Source organism: Nomascus leucogenys, chromosome 14 (assembly GCF_006542625.1).
Source record: "Nomascus leucogenys isolate Asia chromosome 14, Asia_NLE_v1, whole genome shotgun sequence".
Lineage (NCBI taxonomy): Eukaryota > Metazoa > Chordata > Mammalia > Primates > Hylobatidae > Nomascus > Nomascus leucogenys.
This window is the reverse complement of record NC_044394.1, coordinates 29,488,908-29,509,432: the sequence shown is the minus strand read 5'-3', so window position 1 is coordinate 29,509,432 and position 20,525 is coordinate 29,488,908. Positions and strand designations below refer to the sequence as shown.

The 20,525-nt window shown below is 42.3% G+C and overlaps 1 pseudogene; it reads left to right on the top strand.

Moving 5' to 3' along the window:
* Positions 1-11,983: 11,983 nt before the first annotated feature.
* On the top strand, positions 11,984-12,523 carry LOC115838385 (annotated as a pseudogene).
* The last annotated feature ends 8,002 nt before the right edge of the window (positions 12,524-20,525 follow it).

Sequence of the window (20,525 nt, the reverse complement as noted above, 5' to 3'; positions counted from 1 at the left end):
TGTGTTGATCTTGTTTCCTCTGACCTTACTAAACTCACTTACTAGTTCTAGGAATTTTTCAGCAGATTGTTTGGGATTTTCCATGTAGACAATCATATTATCTGTGAATAGGGACAGTTTTATTTCTTCCTTTCCAAACTGTATGCCTTTTATTTCCTTTTCTTGCTGTCTTGTTCTAGCTAGAACATTCAGTACAATGTTGAATAAGAGTGGAGAGAGTGGACATACTCCCCTTGTTCCTTATCTTAAGGGGAAACATTCTGTCTTTCGCCATTAAATATGATAGTTGCAAGTTTTTTGTAGATGCTCTTTATTGAGTTGAGAAAGTACCTCTCTGTTCACAGTTTGCTGAGAGTTTTTATTATGAGTGAATGCTGAATTTTGTCAAATGCTTTTTCTGCATCAAGTTATATGATCATGTGATTTTTCTTCTTTAGCCTGTGGATATGGTAGATTACATCGATAGAATATTGATTTTTGAACCAACCATGCATAGCTGGAATAAACCCCATTTGGCCATAATATAATTATTTTTATACCTTGCTGGATTCTATATTGCTAATGTTTTGTTGCAGATTTTTGTGTTAAAGCCCATAAGAGATAAAAGTCTGTAGTTTGGGGCCGGGCGCGGTGGCTCACGCTTGTAATCCCAGCACTTTGGGAGGCCGAGGCGGGCGGATCACAAGGTCAGGAGATCAAGACCACGGTGAAACCCCGTCTCTACTAAAAATACAAAAAATTAGCCGGGCGTGGTGGCGGGCGCCTGTAGTCCCAGCTACTCGGAGAGGCTGAGGCAGGAGAATGGCGTGAATCCGGGAGGCGGAGCTTGCAGTGAGCTGAGATTGCGCCACTGCACTCCAGCCTGGGTGACAGAGCGAGACTCCGCCTCAAAAAAAAAAAAAAGTCTATAGTTTGGGGGAGATTTTTGCTACAGTCCTTGTCTGGTTTTGGTATTAGGATAATACTGGCCTCATAAAATGGGTTGAGGAAGTTGTGCAGAAAAGAGTTAACATAACAGGCCCTTGGCAGGCATCTGTGAACTTGGATTTCAGGAGAGCTCTCATTGTTCCCAGAACTGATAAGAATGGCTAACTATATCTAAGCTGTTTGTACAAATGTTATTTGTGCTGGGACTAGAACTCAAGTCTCCCGATTCTCAAGCTGTGCAGAAAAGAGTTAACATGAAAGGCCTCAGTGCTATCCTTTGAAAGCCCTGCATGCAAGGTCGGTCCATGGATGGCATTTGGAACTTAGATTTGAAGAGGGCTCTCACCATTCCCAGGGCTGATGAGACTGTTCACTGGGCCTAAACTGTTCGTACGAACAATGTGGTTTATGCTGAACACTTGTTTTCCTTATAGGAGTCTGGAGTTTTGGTAAGCGCTAGGCAGAGGGTGCCTATATGACCCACCCCCAGTAAATGTCCTGAGAGCTGAGTTTTTAATGAACTTCCCTGATAGACAACATTTCACACGTGTTGTCACAACTTGTTGCTGGAGGAATTAGTACATCCTGCGTGACTCCACTGGGAGAGGACTCTTGGAAGCTTGTACCTCGTTTCTTCTATACTTCCATGTGCCTTTTGCCTTTGAAGATTTTGTTCTGTGTGCTCTCACCATGAATGTGACTGTCTGCTGCATTCTGAGTCCTCATAGTGAATCATCAAGCCTGGGAATGGTTTGGGGGACCCCTAGCACAGAAGTGTTCCCTCCTCTTTGGTATTATAGAATCTATTGTGTAAAATCGGTGTTCTTTAAATGTTGGGTAAAATATTCTAGTGAAACCATGTGGACCTGGAGCCGCCTTTTTTCAATAACTTTTACATTATAAATCCTATTTTAAAATAGTTATTAGACTATTCAGATGATAAATTTCATATTGGTTGAGTTTTGGTAGTTTGTAGTTTCAAGGAATTGGTCCATTTCCTCTAAGTTGTTGAATTTATATATGTAAGGTTCTTGATAGAATTTCTCTATTTTCCTTTCAATGCCTGCAGGATCTGTAGTAAGATCCCCTGTCTCATTTGTGATTATACTGACTTATGCCTTCTCTCTTTTTATCTTAGTCAATCTTGCTATAGGTTTATCAAGTGTACTGATCTTTTCAGAGGAACAGCGTTTTGCTTAATTGATTTTATCTATTGTTTTCCTATTTTCAATTTCATTGATTTCTGCTGTTGTCTCTTTCCTTCTGCTTGCTTTGAAGTTTTAATTTTGCTCTTCTTTTTATAGTCTCTTGAGATGGGAGCTTACCCGATTGATTTAAGACCTTACCTCTTCTTTTTTAAAAATTTTTTAAAAATATATTACAAATTTTTCTTTTAGTGGCAAGTGACAGGCAGCCTCTTTTCTAATGTAAGGATTTAGTGCCATAAATTCTCTTGTCCGCACTGCTTTAGTTCCATTTCACAAGTTGTAATATGTTATATTTTCATTTTCATTCAGTTCATTGTATTTTTTAAAAATTTCCCTTGAGACTCCTTTTTTGACCTATGTATTAATGAGAAGTGTGTTGTCTAGTTTTCAAATATTTGGAGATTTTCCTGCTGACTTTGTTATTGATTTCTAGTTTGACTCCATTATGGTCAGAGACCATGACACAGTGGTTCATGCCTGTAATCCCAGCACTTTGGGAGGCTGAGGCAGGAGGATTGCTTGAAGCCAGGAGTTCAAGAGAACATACTGTGTCCGGAATTGGTGGGTTCTTGGTCTCACTGACTTAAAGAATGAAGCCGCGGGTGCTTGCAGTGAGTGTTACAGTTCTTAAAGGCGGCGTGTCCGGAGTTTGTTCCTTCTGATGTTCAGATGTGTTCGGAGTTTCTTCCTTCTGGTGGGTTCGTGGTTTCGCTGGCTCAGGAGTGAAGCTGCAGACCTTTGCAGTGAGTGTTACAGCTCTTAAGGCGGTGCGTCTGGAGTTGTTCGTTCCTCCCGGTGGGCTCATGGTCTCGCTGGCTTCAGGAGTGAAGCTGCAGACCTTCGCGGTGAGTGTTACAGCTCATAAAAGCAGTGTGGACCCAAAGAGTGAGCAGTAGCAAGATTTATTGCAAAGAGCAAAAGAACAAAGCTTCCACAGTGTGGAAGGGGACCCGAGCGGGTTGCCACTGCTGGCTCGGGCAGCCTGCTTTTATTCTCTTATCTGGCCCCACCCACATCCTGCTGATTGGTAGAGCCGAGTGGTCTGTTTTGACAGGGCGCTGATTGGTGCGTTTACAATCCCTGAGCTAGACATAAAGGTTCTGCACGTCCCCATCAGATCAGTTAGATACAGAGTATTGACATAAAGGTTATCCAAGGCCCCACCGGAGCAGCTAGATACAGAGTGTTGATTGGTGCACTCACAAACCCTGAGCTAGACGCAGGGTGCTGATTGGTGTGTTTACAAACCTTGAGCTAGATACAGAGTGCCGATTGGTGTATTTACAATCCCTGAGCTAGACATAAAGGTTCTCCACGTCTCTACCAGACTCAGGAGCCCAGCTGGCTTCACCCAGTGGATCCTGCACCGGGGTTGCAGGTGGAGCTGCCTGCCAGTCCTGCGCCACGCGCTTGCATTCCTCAGCCCTTGGGTGATCGATGGGACTGGGTGCCGTGGAGCAGGGGGTGGCGCTCGTCGGGGAGTCTCGGGCTGCACAGGAGCCCACGGAGGCACAGGAAGGCTCAGGCATGGCGGGCTGCAGTCCCCAGGCCTGCCCCACGGGAAGGCAGCTAAGGCCTGGCGAGAAATTGAGCAGAGCGCCGGTGGGCTGGCACTGCTGGGGAACCCATTACACCCTCCACAGCCGCTGGCCTGGGTGCTAAGTCCCTCATTGCCCGCTGCTCTGAGTGAGGGGCCCACCAAGCCCACGCCCACTGGGAACTCCAGCTGGCCCGCAAGTGCCGCACGCAGTCCCGGTTCCCGCTGGTGCCTCTCCCTCCACACCTCCCTGCAAGCTGAGGGAGCCAGCTCCCGCCTTGGCCAGCCCAGAAAGGGGCTCCCACAGTGCAGCGGTGGGCTGAAGGGCTCAAGTGCTGCCAAAGTGGGAGCCCATGCAGAGGAGGCACCGAGAGCGAGCGAGGGCTGTGAGGACTGCCAGCACGCTGTCACCTCTCAATACTCTGCATGGTTTCAATTCTTTTACATTTGTTGAAATTTTGTATGATGCAGAATACGGGTTATCTTGGTGAATGTTTCATGGGTATTTGAAAAGAATGTGAGTTATGCTATTGGGTAGAATGTCCTATAAATTAGGTCCTGTTGCTTTATGGTATTGTTGAGTTCTATAATCCTGCTGATTTCCTGTCTAGTATTTCTATTGCTGAGAGGAGGGTATTGAAGTCTCCAACTATAATCATGGATTTACCTGTTCTTCTTTCAGTTCTATCAGATTTTACTTCATGTATTTTGAAGCCCTATTTATTGGTGCATACATGTTTAGGATTTCTTTGTCTTCTTGGTGGATTGACTCATTTATCATTGTGTAATATCTCTGTTTGTCCTTGGGAATTTTATTTGCTCCAAAGTCTACTTTTCTGATATTAACATATAGCCATTATCTGTTTTTATAAATTCATGTCTGTGTAGTGTATCTTTTTCTTTTCACTTTCTACCTATGTTATCATATTTGAAGTAGTTTCATATAGACAGCATATAGAGGGTTATTTTTTAAAAATCCATTTTGTGATTGTCTGCCTTTTAGTTCATGTATTTAGACCATTTAATTAGAAGATAATTATTGGTATCTTAGGGCTTAAGTCTAATGTTTTGTTATTTGCTTTTCGTCTGTTCCATTTCTCATTCCTCTGTTTGCTGTTTCTGGCCTTACTGTGGGTTACTTGAATATGTTTTAGAACTCCGTTTGACTTTATTATAATGTTTTTGAGTATATCAGCGTGTATAGTTTTCTTACTGTTTTTTAGGTGTTAAAATATACACATAACTTATAGTGTATTGTTAGCAACATTTTACCACTTTTAGTAAGGGGTAGAAACTTTATTTTCCTTTAGGTTCCTTTATCCCTTACCCTCCCACTTTTTTTTTTTTTTTTAGACATAGTCTTGCTCTGTCACCCAGGCTGGAGTGCATGGCGCAACCTGAGCTCACTGCAACCTCTGCCTCCTGGATTCAAATGATTCTCATGCCTCAGCCTCCCAAGTAGCTGGGACTACAGACATGCACCACCACGCCTGGCTAATTTTTGTATTTTTAATAGAGCTGAGGTTTCTCCATGTTGTTCAGGCTGCTCTCAAACTCCTGGCCTCAAGTGATCTGCCTGCCTCGGCCTCCCAAAGGGCTGGGATTACAGGTGTGAGCCACTGCACCCGGCCTGTCCTCCCACTTTAAAAAATATAATTTCTATTTCTTGTACATACATTGAGCCCACATCAGATGGTGTTAAAATTTTTCCTTCAACAATTTAACATAATTGAAAGAAATTCATTAGGAAAAGGATAGTCTATTTATATTTATCCTTATTTTTTACACATTTCATTGTTTTCCTTCCTTTCTGAAGTTTCAGCCCTCCTCCTGCTATCATTTCCTTTTCATTTGGAGAACTTCCTTTAGCTATTCATTAATAGTAAGTCTGCTAGTGAAAATTTTATAAATTTTCTATCATCTGAGGATGTCTTTATTTCCTAGGCTGGAGTATGGTGGTGTGATCTCCGCCCACTGCAACCTCCACTTGCTGGATTCAAGCGATTCTCCTGCCTCAGCCTCTCGAGTAGCTGGGATTACATGCACTCACCACCATGTCTGGCTAATTTTTGTATTATTAGTAGAGACGAGGTTTCACCAGCCTTGAGGCCAGGCTGGTCTCGAACTCCTGGTCTCAAGTGACCCGCCCGCCTCAGCCTCCCAAAGTGCTGGGGTTATAGGCATGGCCACTGTGCACCTGGCCTGTAATGGTCAGTTTTATGTGTTAACATAGCTAGGCTATAGTCCCTAGTTTATAACTGGCTAACATAAGCCAGGTATTCCATTAAAATCTAATCTAGGTGGTGCTGAGAGGTATTTTGTAGATGTGAATCAAGTCTATAATCAGTTGACTTTATGTAAACAAGATTATCCTAGATAATCTGGTGGACCTGATTCAATCAGTTGAAGGCCTTAATAGCAGAATGGAGGCTTTCCTGAAGAAGAAATTCTGCCCGTAGACAGCAGCATTGGCAAGTGCTCGAGAACTCCTGCCTATCCTTTCTGATGGCCTGCTCTAAGGATTTCAGATTTCAGGCTTGCCTAGCTAGCCACCACAATCACAGAAGCCAGTTCATCTGTATCTATATATCTATATCTATATCTATATTTGTATCTATATCTACGTGTGTCTCCTAATGGTTCTGTTTCTCTGTTAGAATCCTGACTGATACAATCACTATCTTTACTTTTATATATAAATCCATAACTTATATGCACTTAAGAAAAAAAACTAATTTTCCGTGGATTTCATATTCTTTCTTTGGATTGGATTTTTCTCCATCAGAAATTTCAAAAGGGATGAAGAAAGTGTCTGACTCCAGAGAATGCTTAGCTTCAGAGACTATCCATAATTTTCTTTCTTTCTTTTCTTTCTTTTTTTTAGATGGAGTCTTGCTCTGTTGCTCAGACTAGAGTGCGGTGGTGTGATCTCAGCTCACTGCAACCTCTGCCTCCTGGGTTCAAGCAATTCTCCTGCCTCAACCTCCCAGGTGCATGCCACCATGCCTGGCTAAGTTTTGTAATTTTTGTAGAGACAGGGTTTTGCCATGTTGGCCAGGCTGGTCTTGAACTCCTGACCTCAAGTGATCTGCCCGCCTTGGCCTCCCAAAGTACTGGGATTACAAGCATGAGCCACCATGCCCAACCCATAATTTTCCATATTAGAAGTAAACTGCCCCATTTGTGGCTTAGGAGAGAGTTGTTCCTCTTGGGAACCATCATCGAAGTGAGTTCTCAGAGGCCTCTCTATTTAGCTTCCTGAAGATAGAAGCACCAGGGCCATAGGAGACAAAAGCCCATGAAAACTGCTCCAGGCCTTCTTGTATGCTCTATCCAAGTCCATTCATAAATCCTGTGTGTCTGTTGAGGTGCAAGAGCCAGTTTTCAAAAAATTTGTGTACATTTAAGGGGTAAAAGTGCAGTTTTGTTACGTGGATATAATGCATAGCTGTAACGTCCAGGCTTTTAGCATAACTGTCACCTGAATAATATACATTCTACCCATTAAGTAATTTCTTATTCCTCACCACCCTCCCATCCTTCTGAGTTGCCAGTGTCTATTATTCTATAGTAGAACCAGTTTGTTTGTTTTTTTAATCATAACATCAATAATTTTCCTTAAATCCTTCAGAAATTTCTTGGGAATACTTTACTTTTCTGGGAGACATTACCCAAATGATTTCATTCCACTGTTTTGTTTTTGTTTTTGAGACAGGGTTGCCTAGGCTGGAGTGCAGTGGTGTGATCATAGCTTACTGTAACCTTGAACTCCTGAGCTCAAGTGATCCTCCTGCCTCAGCCTCCCAAGTAGCTAGGACTATAGGTACATGCCATTATGCCCAGCTCATTAAATTTTTTTTTTTTTTTGTAGTGACAGGATCTCGCCATCTTGTCCAAGCTGGTCTCAAACTCCTGGTCTCAGCTAATCCTCTCACCTCGACCTCCCAAATCATCCCACTTTTTATCCCCCTGAAGAAATTTTGGGGTTACTTTTGGAAATGTTCTTAAATCTTTTCTCTCCCTTTTTTTAACTGCTATTTTTTATTCATCTATTTATTTAAAACTGAACTTCCAGAAATGATTTAATGTGGCCTATGATGATGCAATTAAATACAGCACAAAGATAAAAACTAAAATTGGTAGGAAAAAAGAGAAAGAAGGGAAATAAAAAAGAGTAGGAGAGAAAAGGAGAAAGTGAAAAAGAAAAAAGGAAACTGAGATTAAAAATGAATAGTAGTCTATAAAATGTATGCGGCTCAAAAGTTGGAAAAAAATAAGAAAAAATATATACTTCAAAATGTCCATGAGATAAAACCAAACCAACTAAGAGAATAACAACTATTTTTGGTGTGAAGACAGGAATTCCCCCAGAGATTTACTACAATATTCCCGTTGTGTTGCTTTTTAAAAGCAGTAAACAAAGCATTGCTTCTAACCCCAGGTACCATGGTGAGGTTTAAAAAAAGACATTTTTAGGTAGCAACTGATTCCAATTACATATTTTATTCTTTCTTCTCCTAACTTTGGAAAGAATTTATCTGAAACTGCACACAAATTATGAAATCTTCATATTCCTTACTTAGTGCTTGACTCAAGAACCTAGTTTGTCCAGTGGAGATAGCCAGGTATGGGGTGTCAGAGACCAAGGAGTATTTAGAGAGAATCCTCCTAAAGTGACCTTGTGTGGGCATCAAAGCTCAAACAGGGTAAGGGGGTATCCACACATGGTGGTGGTGGTGGAAGGGGATGCTCCCCAGCCTGGGGCATTGGAGTTTGAGCCAGGTGAAGAGTTCCTCTCACCTATTTATGGTGTTTCTTTGTTTTTGTTTTTGTTTTGTTTTGTTTTGTTTTGTTTAGGAGCAGAGGTTTAATAGGCAGAAGAGAAGAGAAAGAGAAACAGTTCTCTCTCTATATAGAGAGGGGTCTCCGAATAGAAAGGACCAGCAGGCGGCCCATGTGCCAGATTTTATAGTCAGGTTTGAGGAGGGGTGTCTGATTTACATAGGGCTCACAGATTGGTTTGATCAGGTATGACGTTTACATGGACTATGACATTCCCTGGTCTTGCCAAACAAGATTACTTCCCTGAACTGTAAAGCTTCCCATACATTGCATACAGAGAGGATAAGAGATATGGCAGTCACAGACAGGAAAGGAGGAAATTACAATAGGAAAGTTGGAGATCCTGTTGCCGACACCCCATCGAGGCAATTGGAGGCTGGGGCCAGTCCAGAAGCCTTTGGATAACACTGGGAGCTAGCCCTGGTCAGAAATCCTCAGCTGCCTCAGGACTTCTTCCAGCCCCACCTGATGGCTAAGTCTTCCGTGAAAGGAAGCTGGTTCAAACATGGCCAATATGCTCAGCAACCCATGGGTGCTGGGAGATTCTCCATGTTCTCCCTAGTAAGCCTGTCCCCCAAGTCTTGTAAGGCTGGCAGCCACACTAATCGTTTTTAAATGGCTGAAGGGGGCCCAGTATTTGGTTTGATTTGGTTCTAAAATGGAAGCCAAGAGCCTCGAAATGAAAGGACAGAGTTGGAGTCCACTCGTCTATTCATCATTTTGATGAATGTTGCACCTTGGTATCTCAGATGAGGTCCCCATTATGAAGTGACTACGTTGTCTGGGGTATATACCCTGGGGTTCGTTGTCGCGCGACAGGAAAATTTAGGACACGGACACACACGAGGAGTTTAGGAGTGGAGGTTTAATAGGCAGAAGACAAGAGGAAGAGAAACAGCTCTCGTGTCTATAGAAAGAGAGGTCTCCAAGTGGAAAGGACCCTATGGTGTATTTGAAACTAAACAGATTGCAAGCTTCATGTGGCAAATACTGATAGTTGCTTACCCAATAGCCACTCTTTTCACCTTTACTGTCAGAACCTCAATTTTTCAGCAAAACAATGTGACTAGTAAAAATACTTCCTCAGACTCCCTTGAAGCCAGAATGGACATGTGATCCAGCTCTGCCAAATGAGATCTAAGCAGAAGTCTACTGCATGAGGCTTCTGGGAAAGTTATTGTTTTCCTGATGAAAGGGGACAGACTTAGCTGGCCTTTTGCCACTCACTTTCTTTATTCTTTCTGCCTAGAATGCAGTCACAATACTTAAGAGGTATGAGAGCTATCTTACCAGCAAATAGAAAAAACTACATGATTAGGATGGCCAGGAAGGAAGATAGAAAGAGCCCAGGACCTTTCTATCTCACTAACCCACTTTCTAACCCACTGTGGGTTGCCTCCCTCAAGCCTTTGTGTTACATGAGAACCAGCATGTTATTCCTTTTTTGGCAACCCGCTAACGGTTCTCTTCTTCCTCCTACCCCCATCCTACAGTTTCAGCTCATTTCAATAAGTTACTGATTTAGTGGCATTCATGTACTAGAACCTCCTCGAACATATTCATATTTGCATTCATCCAACCAGTTTCTGCCTCAGGCAGTATTTGGCTGCCTAAGGCCAAGATGGGGCAGATATAGAAGTCTTGGTGTTGTCCACAGAGGGTTTTGTGTCATTTTGGAAAAAATAAAACATAAGAGAAGTAATACTTCAATGTTTTATATGATTAAGTGGAAGGAGAACTAACACTAGGGCTGGTACTTTTACTTATAGAATGCTCAAAATAACTGCAAAGCATGCATCACTCTCTTTTTGCAGAAGAGGAAACTAAAGACATTACATAGCTGATGAAGATCTAGGCAGGTAGTATGTAGCAGAATATAAGTCAAACTCAGGTCTGATGGTTCTCAAATCCACACTTGTTCTTTGCAACTCTGACACAACTAGCCCAAATGATCATGGGTCAGTGGCTTCCTGGAGGAGACAGAACTTGGACTAGTCCTGAAGGATGGGCAAAATTTGAAGCTTCGAGGTAGGGAGTAGAAAAAGGGATTGCAGGTATGGAAAGGAACATAAGCAAAGACCAGCTTTCATTGATCATGCCCCATTCAATAGTCAGGAGATGAAATGGCTAAAGCAGAGCACTCAGTTCTTTAAACACATAATATCTATTGACTTATCTTCTGTGATATCCTGTGATAGTTACTGTGAGATATGCCAAGGTTAATTTTGTGAAAGTACCTGGCATGTAGTTGCTGCCTGGTTTTTTTGGTTTGTTTTTGTTTTGTTTTGTTTTTTGAGACAGAGCCTCACTCTGTCACCCAGGCTGGAGTGCAGTAGCATGATGTAGAGACAGGGTCTTGCCATGTTGCCCAGGCTGGTCTCAAACTCCTGGGCTCAAGTGATCCTCCCACCTTGGCCTCCCAAAGTGCTGGGATTACAAGTACAGGTGTGAGCCACTGTACCTGGCCATTTTTTTGTCCTTTAAGAAAGTGCTGGCTGGGCACAGTGGCTCATGCCTGCAATCCCAGCACTTTGGGAGGCCGAGGTAGGTGGATTATCTGAGGTCTGGAGTTCAAGACCAGCCTGGCCAACATGGTGAAACCCCATCTCTACTAAAAATACAAAAAAATTAGCCAGGCGTGGTAGCAGGCACCTGTAATCCCAGCTACTCGGGAGGCTGAGGCAAGAGAATCGCTTGAATCTGGGAGGCAGAAGTTGCAGTGAGCCAAGATCACGCCATTGCACTCCAACCTGGGCAACAAGAGCAAAACTCCATCTCAAAAAGAAAAAAAAAAAAAAGAAAGTGCTCTCCTTTCTCGAAGTGAAGGTACTCATCATTTGGATTACTCAGAAAGCTGACAATCTAGCTAGGGAGATTTTTAAATTATTTAAGAGTTCCAAAATAGAAAGTGTCACAAGATGATACAAGACTGGTGATAACAGCCCCAGGGGCTATGCTCTTAACTACTATGCTCTTTTACCCTGCAGTGTATAGGATGTACAGGATGAAAAGATCCCAAGTGAGGACCCCAATCAGGAGGCTGATGTAAGTAACCGTGGGGTCATTAGGTTGATAATGATGGGCATGAAAAGGAGAGGATGGAGAAGAAAAACATTTCAACAACAAGGCTAGTTAACAGCTGCTTAGCAGAGTGGAAAAAAGAACAAGTTAAATGACCCCAAAATGTCAATGGTATAACTAAGATAACTGCATGTCATTGATGGAAATGGAAATGCCAGGACAGGGAAACCATCTGGGAAAGAGAAATGTAATGAGTTGAATTTAGTACATGGTGAGATGAGGAGAACGATTATTTAACTATTCAAGTGAGCATATTTGGTAGAGAGTTGGCAGATTGAGGAATGGCAGTCAGATGAATGGCTGTGCTCTGTAGTGACAGTTGAAGCTGTGGTGAGAAGGGTTCATGTACTTGAAGGAAAGAATATACAGGGCTGCAGCCACCCATTGAAACCTCTTTGTCCTCCTTGCCCTTGTTGTCGACGTCACGTTCCAATTCCTGCTTGCACTTACTTTTGGCAATGTGGTTGGAATTATGTGGCTCAGAACTATGACATACCAAATCTAGCTAAAACATTTGAAGAAATTAAAACGGAATTGGGTGCCAAGAAGACACCCCCTAGTTCATGAGGTCGACTCCAGCACTGCCTTCTGGATACACCGATTCCACTGCTCTTCAGGCCCTCCTTTACCACCTGAACCAAAAACTTTTGCTTTGTCTTCAGCCTCAGTGATTTTTCTTCTTTGCTAGACCCTGCATTGCCTTAGAACAAAAATGGAGCTAAAAACTATCCTTACTTTCCAACATCTTTGCCTCTTCCCATCCTCCTTTCAGCTGCTTGGGAGATTCTAAGACTGGAATTATGGTGCTAAATTAGTAAACTAGTAGACTCTCCCATACTCTTCAGGATTTCTACTATAGGTTGAACATCCCTGGTCCAAAAATATGAAATCTAAAATGTTCCAAGATCTGAAACTTGAGTGGTCATGCTCAAAGGAAATGCTCACTGGAGCATTTTGGATTTCAGATTTTTGGATTAGGGATGCCCAACTGGGAAGTATAATACAAATATTCCAGTCTGAAAAAATAAAAAAATCCAAAACACTTCTGGTCCCAAGCATTTCAGATAAAGGATACGCAACCTGTATTTTTTGTCAAAAGAAAGTTGATGAGTATTATATAATTGGTCAGATACAAATAATGCTGATTTTCCAGTTTAGCAATTATAATGGTTAAACATTTGATACTAAGTTAGGTTACTTCAAAGTAATTAAAATTAATATTTAGAAGCAAAAAAAAAAACATAAGGATAAAAGCAGAGGACTCAAGACTGAGTCTTGTACTGTGATGACAGCTGAGGTGGAGGAGGGTAGAGGAAAAAAGAAATGAGGAGCTAGCCAAAAAGACTAAGTCTCAGAGAAGTAGAAAACACTGAGTCTGGCACAGTTCCTGGCCCAAGAAGCAGTGCTCAGTGAATTCATAGATGGGGGACAACTGCATTCAATATCCCAGGAACCAAAATGGGAAGAAATTTTGAAGAAAAATGGAGTGATTTTCACTGATGTAAAAAATGCTACAGGGGCCGGGAGCAGTAGCTCACACCTGTAATCCCAGCACTTTGGGAGGCTGAGGCGGGTGGATCACCTGAGGTCAGGAGTTTGAGACCAGCCTGGCCAACATGGTGAAACCCCATCTCTACTAAAAATACAAAAATTAGCTGGGTGTAGTGGTGGGCACCTGTAGTCCCAGCTACTTAGGAGGCTGAGGCAGGAGAATCGCTTGAACCTGGGAGGTGGAGGTTGCAGTGAACCGAGACCTCGCCACTGTGCTCCAGCCTTGGCAACAGAGCAAGACTCCATCTCAAAGAAAAAAAAAAGCTATAGGGAACAAAATGTGATTTTTAAAACACACCTATAGATCCTGACAAGATTTAGAAGCACCCTTCTGGAGTATAAGTGATATTAACACTGGTAACTTTTTTTTTTTTTGAGACAAGGTCTTGTTCTATCACCCAGGCTGGAGTGCAGTGGCATGATCATGGCTCACTACAGCCTTGACCTCCTGGGCTCAAGCAATCCTCCCACTTCAGCATCCCAAGTAACTGGGACTACAGACATACACCACCACGCCCAGCTTAATTTTTAAATTTTTTGTAGAGATAGGCTCTTGCCATGTTGCCCAGGCTGGCCTTGAACTCCTGGGCTCAAGCAATCTTCTTGCGTCAGCCTCCCAGTAGCTGGGATTATAGGCACATGCCACTATACCTGGCTAATTTTTTCATAGTTTTTGTAGAGACAAGGCCCTACTATGTTGCACAGGCTGATCTAGAACTTCTGGGCTCAAGCGATCTTCCTGCCTCGGCCTCCCAAAGTGCTGGGTTTACAGGCGTGAGCCACCACATCTGGCCTGATAGCATTCTTAGGAGGTAAAAAGGAGTAATGCACATGAACAACAATAAAAGTTGTGCCAACTGACTTGGTGACTCTTAATTAATCTCAGTCTCTTAATTGAGTTGCAGTTCTTCATCAGCTACTTTAGTCGCTGAGCAAACATCTTTTATTCTGGGCTCCAGGTCCAGTCTATGATATCCAGCCAAAAGCCATCTCTTTCCAGCCATCTCTGAGCACTAACTTTTTTGCTTTCCCTGCATTCCACTACAAGTAAAAAAAGACCACCCAACTAATCTTTGGAAAAGTATTCCCGTGATTTTTTCTACTTATTCTTTTCTCCTTCACTCTACCACATTCTTTGTTTTTTACCCCTAACTTTTATTTTAAAATAGATAGTATATTTACGAAGTTCAAAAATCAAAACTCTAAAAGGTATACATTTTAAAAGTCTCATTTCCTTGGCTGGGCACACTGGCTCACACCTGTAATCTCAGCACTTTGGGAGGCTGAGGCAGGAGGATTGCTTGAGCCCATGGGCAACATAGTGAGACCCTGTCTGTACAACAAAAAGAGTCTAATTCTCACTTTTGACCCCACTCCCCTTGTTCCCCCCTGTCTTCTACAGGTAACTTGTATTCGTTTCTTATTTGCCCTTTCAGTGGTTCTTTTTGGGTTTTGTTTGTTTGTTTGTTTGTTTGTTTGTGTTGAGACAGTCTCATTGTATCACCTAGGCTGGAGTGCAGTGGCATGATCTCAGCTCACTGCAACTTCCGCCTCCCGGGTTGAAGCAATTCTCCTGCCTCAGCTTCTTGAGTAGCTGGAATTACAGGCGCCTGCCACCACACGTGGCTAATTTTTATATTTTTAGTAGAGATGGGATTTCACCATGTTGCCCAGGCTGGCCTCGAACTCCTCACCTCAGGAATTTGCCTTGGCCTCCGAAAGTGCTGGGATTACAGGCATAAGCCACTGTGCCCAGCCCTTTCAGTGGTTCTTGATGTAAAATTAAGCATACACACACACACACACACACACACACACACATCTCCCCTTTCTTAAGACATAAGGTAGCATAGTGAGTACACTGTTCCAGATCTTGGTTTTGTCATCTAACAGTAAGATTTCTCATGATCAGTACTTAGAGAGATAGATCTTTGAGTTTTTGCTTTGTTTTTGTTTTTGAGACAGAGTCTTGCTCTGCCACCCAGGCTGGAGGGCAGTGGCACAATCTCAGCTCACTGCAACTTCCACCTCCCAGGTTCAAGCGATTCTCCTGCCTTAGCCTCCCGAGTAGCTGGGATTACAGGTGTGCGCCACCACGTTTGGCTAATTTTTCTATTTTTAGTAGAGATGGGGTTTCACCATGTTGGCCAGGTCTTGAACTCCTGTCCTCAAGTGATCTGCCTGCCTCAGCCTCCCAAAGTGTTGGGATTACAGGCGTGAGCCACCACGCCTGGCCTGTTTTTGTTTTTGACTTCATGTTTATTTGCACGTTGTTTCTTTGCCCATCTTCAATCTTTTCTCCCATCTTTAATGCTTTGCACAATACCATGTTTAGGCTTTATAACTGCCTGGAGGGTTATATGTAATTTTGATATGCCCCTCCCACTGGAATAGTGGTTAAGAGCACAGATACTGGTTTAGATCCCAGTTCAGACACTTACTTGCTGTGGTAATGCTGGTCTTTAGGGTAAAGGAAGCTCAGGTTTCTCTTCTCTTTTTCTCCCCCAACCCCCCCACCCAGAAGGAATGTTAATCTGGATTGGGAAGATTCCATGGCACTAGGCTGTACCACAGTCACAGAAAGAGGAACTTTAAGAAGACTAAAGAGGTAAGTGGTTGTCTCCGTCTTCTGCCTGGAAGTGTCCTGTTGCTCATTCTCCCTTTCTCTCCCTTTGCAGCAGCCAGGCCTAGAGATAGAGCTCCCAAGCATCAATACAACCATCTTTCTTTCAATTTTCTCCTCCTCTAGCACTCATAGGCAGGGCCTTGTCCCATCAGTGGAGGAAGAGCAGAGCCTAGAATGTGTGCTCTGCAGGCCACAGGCCAATCTAGCACAGGAAAACTGCTATGGGCCAGCGTGAGTCCTTACAGTTCTACACTGGCAGTTAGGGCCAAAGCCCCAGCTAATAATGAAGAATCTTTGCTTTATTTCCTACTCTAGGCATAGATTTCCCTGAGATCGCCTGGAAACAGGTAGTTGGGGCAAGATTCAGGTTCTGTTCGGGTTTTACTCTATTTTGGCCAAATACATCCTTAACCATATATTTTTTTTTGAAGTTTTTTTTTTTTTAATTGTACTTTAAGTTTTAGGGTACATGTGCACAATGTGCAGGTTTGTTACATATGTATCCATGTGCCATGTTGGTGTGCTGCACCCATTAACTCATCATTTAGCATTAGGTGTATCTCCTAATGCTGTCCCTCCCCCCTCCCCCCACCCCACAACAGTCCCCAGAGTGTGATGTTCCCCTTCCTGTGTCCATGTGTTCTCGTTGTTCAATTCCCACCTATGAGTGAGAACATGCGGTGTTTGGTTTTTTGTCCTTGCGATAGTTTACTGAGAATGATGATTTCCAGTTTCATCCGTGTCCCTACGAAGGACATGAACTCATCATTTTTTATGGCTGCATAGTATTCCATGGTGTGTATGTGCCACATTTTCTTAATCTAGTCTATCGTTGTTGGACATTTGGGTTGGTTCCAAGTCTTTGCTATTGTGAATAGTGCTGCAATAAACATACGTGTGCATGTGTCTTTATAGCAGCATGATTTATAGTCCTTTGGGTATATACCCAGTAATGGGATGGCTGGGTCAAATGGTATTTCTAGTTCTAGATCCCTGAGGAATTGCCACACTGACTTCCACAATGGTTGAACTAGTTTACAGTCCCACCAACAGTGTAAAAGTGTTCCTATTTCTCCACATCCTCTCCAGCACCTGTTGTTTCCTGACTTTTTAATGATGGCCATTCTAACTGGTGTGAGATGGTATCTCATTGTGGTTTTGATTTGCATTTCTCTGATGGCCAGTGATTGATGAACATTTTTTCATGTGTTTTTTGGCTGCATAAATGTCTTCTTTTGCGAACTGTCTGTTCATGTCCTTTGCCCAGTTTTTGATGGGGTTGTTTTTTTCTTGTAAATTTGTTTGAGTTCATTGTGATTCTGGATATTAGCCCTTTGTCAGATGAGTAGGTTGCAAAAATTTTCTCCCATTTTGTAGGTTGCCTGTTCACTCTGATGGTAGTTTCTTTTGCTGTGCAGAAGCTCTTTAGTTTAATTAGATCCCATTTGTCAATTTTGGCTTTTGTTGCCATTGCTTTTGGTGTTTTAGACATGAAGTCCTTGCCCATGCCTGTGTCCTGAATGGTAATGCCTAGGTTTTCTTCTAGGCTTTTTATGATTTTAGGTCTAACATGTAAGTCTTTAATCCGTCTTAAATTAATTTTTGTATAAGCTGTAAGGAAGGGATCCAGTTTCAGCTTTCTACATATGGCTAGCCAGTTTTCCCAGCACCATTTATTAAATAGGGAATCCTTTCCCCATTTCTTGTTTTTGTCAGGTCATCCTTAACCATATTGATCTCATCCTTTAATAGGTCCCCTCTTCCCAATTTTCAAACATGTGACCCTGAACAAATGAGGTACTTGACCTAAGTGTAAATTTCTTCATCTGGCAAATTGGGACCAGTAATGTAGTCTTCATACACTTGATGTGAAAGTTAAATGACTTAATATATGCAAAATAGCGAGCACAGTGCCTGGCTGTTATAGCAGGTGCTCAGTAAATGGTTGCTAATATTTTTATTGCTAAGCAGTATAGTGTAGTGGCTAAGAGCATGGCTTTTGGAGTTAAACTGCTCTCTCTGGCCTTGGATCCAGACTCTGAGCTTAGCACCTGTTTGACCAAGGGAAATTAGCTCCCTAAGCTTCAATTTCCTCAATAAGAATAATAAAAAAGCAATAGTAATAGTGCCTCTCTTAGGGTTGCTGAGAAGATTAAATGAGATTCTATATGTAAAGTACTTAACACAGAAACACAGAGCCTGATAGATAAGTAACTGCTATATCTTAACAGCATTTAAAAACTCAAACCCAACTATACTTAAATGATTTATGTCCCTTCAGATACAGTGAGAAGCACCTCTTTACATATACTTGAGCTGGGGAAGAAAGTAACACTTACCCATAAAAATGCACTCATAGTCTGTATTTGTGTGACTTATGCTCACAGTTTTTATAGGTGAGAAACAGCCCTCACCAGGAAAGCACTAAAACACTAGAAAAGGAAGAAATTGCCATTTCTGAACATCTTGCTGGAGCTTGCCACTAAGAACCAAAATATATAAGGAAAGAGGTGAAGTATTTTAAAGGCTTATTACCCCACCCCATCTACCAAAAAAGAAGTCAACAGTGAATGACTCCATTTTCACAAAGAAGATTTCTATTATGAAAATTCAAATGAAGTTTAGCTTTCTTCGTGTTGTAGTTTTAAAGGATAAAATATTTTCTAGAATGAGTTTCGAAGGAGTGATCATACCCTAATTACAATACTTTCTCTTTGTATAGAGAATGGTTAAGTATGGCTAGGTGCCGGGGCTCACGCCTGTAATCCCAGCACTTTGGGAGGCCAAGGCAGTCAGATCATTTGAGGTGAGGAGTTTGAGACCAGCTTGGCCAATATGGTAAAACTCCATCTCTACTAAAAATACAAAAAATAGCTGGATTAGCCGGGCATGGTGGTGTGCACCTGTAATCCCGGCTACTCGGGAGGCTGAGCCAGGACAATCGCTTGAACTGAGGAGGCAGAGGTTGCAGTGAGCCAAGACTGCATCACTGCACTCCATAGCAAAACTCCGTCTCCAAAACAACAACAAACAGCTAAGTATGTACCTTTTAAATGAGAAAAACAAATTTTAAACATCAAGAATTATCCAATAATCTGGCTGGGCGCAGTGGCTCATGCCTATAATCCCAGCACTCTGGAAGGCCTAGGTGGGCAGATCACCTCAGGTCAGGAGTTTGACACCAGCCTGGCCAACATGGTAAAACCCTGTCTCTACTAAAAATACAAAACTTAGGTGGGCATGGTGGCACGCATCTGTAATCCCAGCTACTGGGGAGGCTGAGGCAGGAGAATCACTTGAACCCAAGAGGTGGAGGTTGCAGTGAACCAAGATCATGCCATTGCACTCCAGCCTGGGCAACAAGAGTGAAACTCCATCTCAGAAAAAAAAAAAAAATTATCCAGTAATCCAGGCTGTCACTACTTAAAAAAACTTATCCAATAAAAAATAATTTTTGTTATTGTCTTGTGCATGTTTTTTCTCAGTGCTCCAAATGTACATGCAGAACCTTTATAAAAATAATAAATGTTATTTTAAAAATTAATCAATCTGTAGTTGTTTCAGTCCTTCTGATTTGTGGGCTAGGAGAGGGAGAAGTTGGGTACAAAAGACTGGAAAATTTGTAATTTTAAAATAAGGTCCATTTGTATAAATCTGAAAGTGTATCACTATTTTTGTTAAATATGGAAGAGAAAGATACCTAATCTTACTATCCATTCATAATAACATTCAAAATAAAATTCCTTTTAGCAAAGGAAGCATTATATTGGAAATTCCTTAGATTAAAATAGGTTTTCTACTTCCTTCGCATTGCTCCAGTGTCTTACACACACACACACACACACACACACACACACACACACACACAGCTCACAGCTCATATCTCATTAACATAAGATGTAGATTAGAGTATTTTACATTTAATATTTAAAAAATTACGTCAAGTTTTGGCACATGTATGAGTAAATGCATATTATAGAGTGCTCTTAGTGGTAAGTCATTTTATCAGTCCATTTCAGGTTGCTATAAAAGAATGTCTGAGACTGGGTAATTTATAAAGAAAAGAGTTTCTGGGCCGGGCGAGGTGGCTCACGCCTGTAATCCCAGCACTCTGGGAGGCCAAGGTGGGTGGATCACTGGAGGTCAGGAGTTCGAGACCAGTCTAGCCAACATGGCGAAACCCCATCTCTACTAAAAATTCAAAAATTAGCTGGGTGTGGTGGCATGTGCCTGTAATCTCAGCTACTTGGGAGGCTGAGGAAGAAGAATCGTTTGAACCTGGGAGGTGGAGGTTGCAGTGAGCTGAGATCACGCCACTGCACTCCAGCCTGGGCGACAGAAGGAGATTCCATCTCAAAAAAATAAATAAAGAAAAAACAAAAAGAGGTTCTGTAGGTTCTCTTAAAGAAAAGAGGTTCTTTATAAAGAAAAGAGGTTCTTTATAAAAAAAAAGGGGTTCTGTAGGCTGAGAGGTTCAAGGGCATGGCTCTGGCTTCTGGTGAAGGCTTTTGTGCTACATCACAACATTGTGGAGAAGGTTAATGGGGAAGTGGACATTAGCAAAGAGAAGGAAACCCTAAGGGCTTTATAACCCTGCTTTATAACAACTCACTCTCACGGGAGCTAATCCAGTCTCTCTAGAGACAGGGCCAAGCCATTCAGGAGGGATTGGGCTGCATAATTCAAACACCTCCCGCTAGGCCCCATCTCCCAACACTGCCACATTGGGGATCAAATTTCAACATGAGCTTTG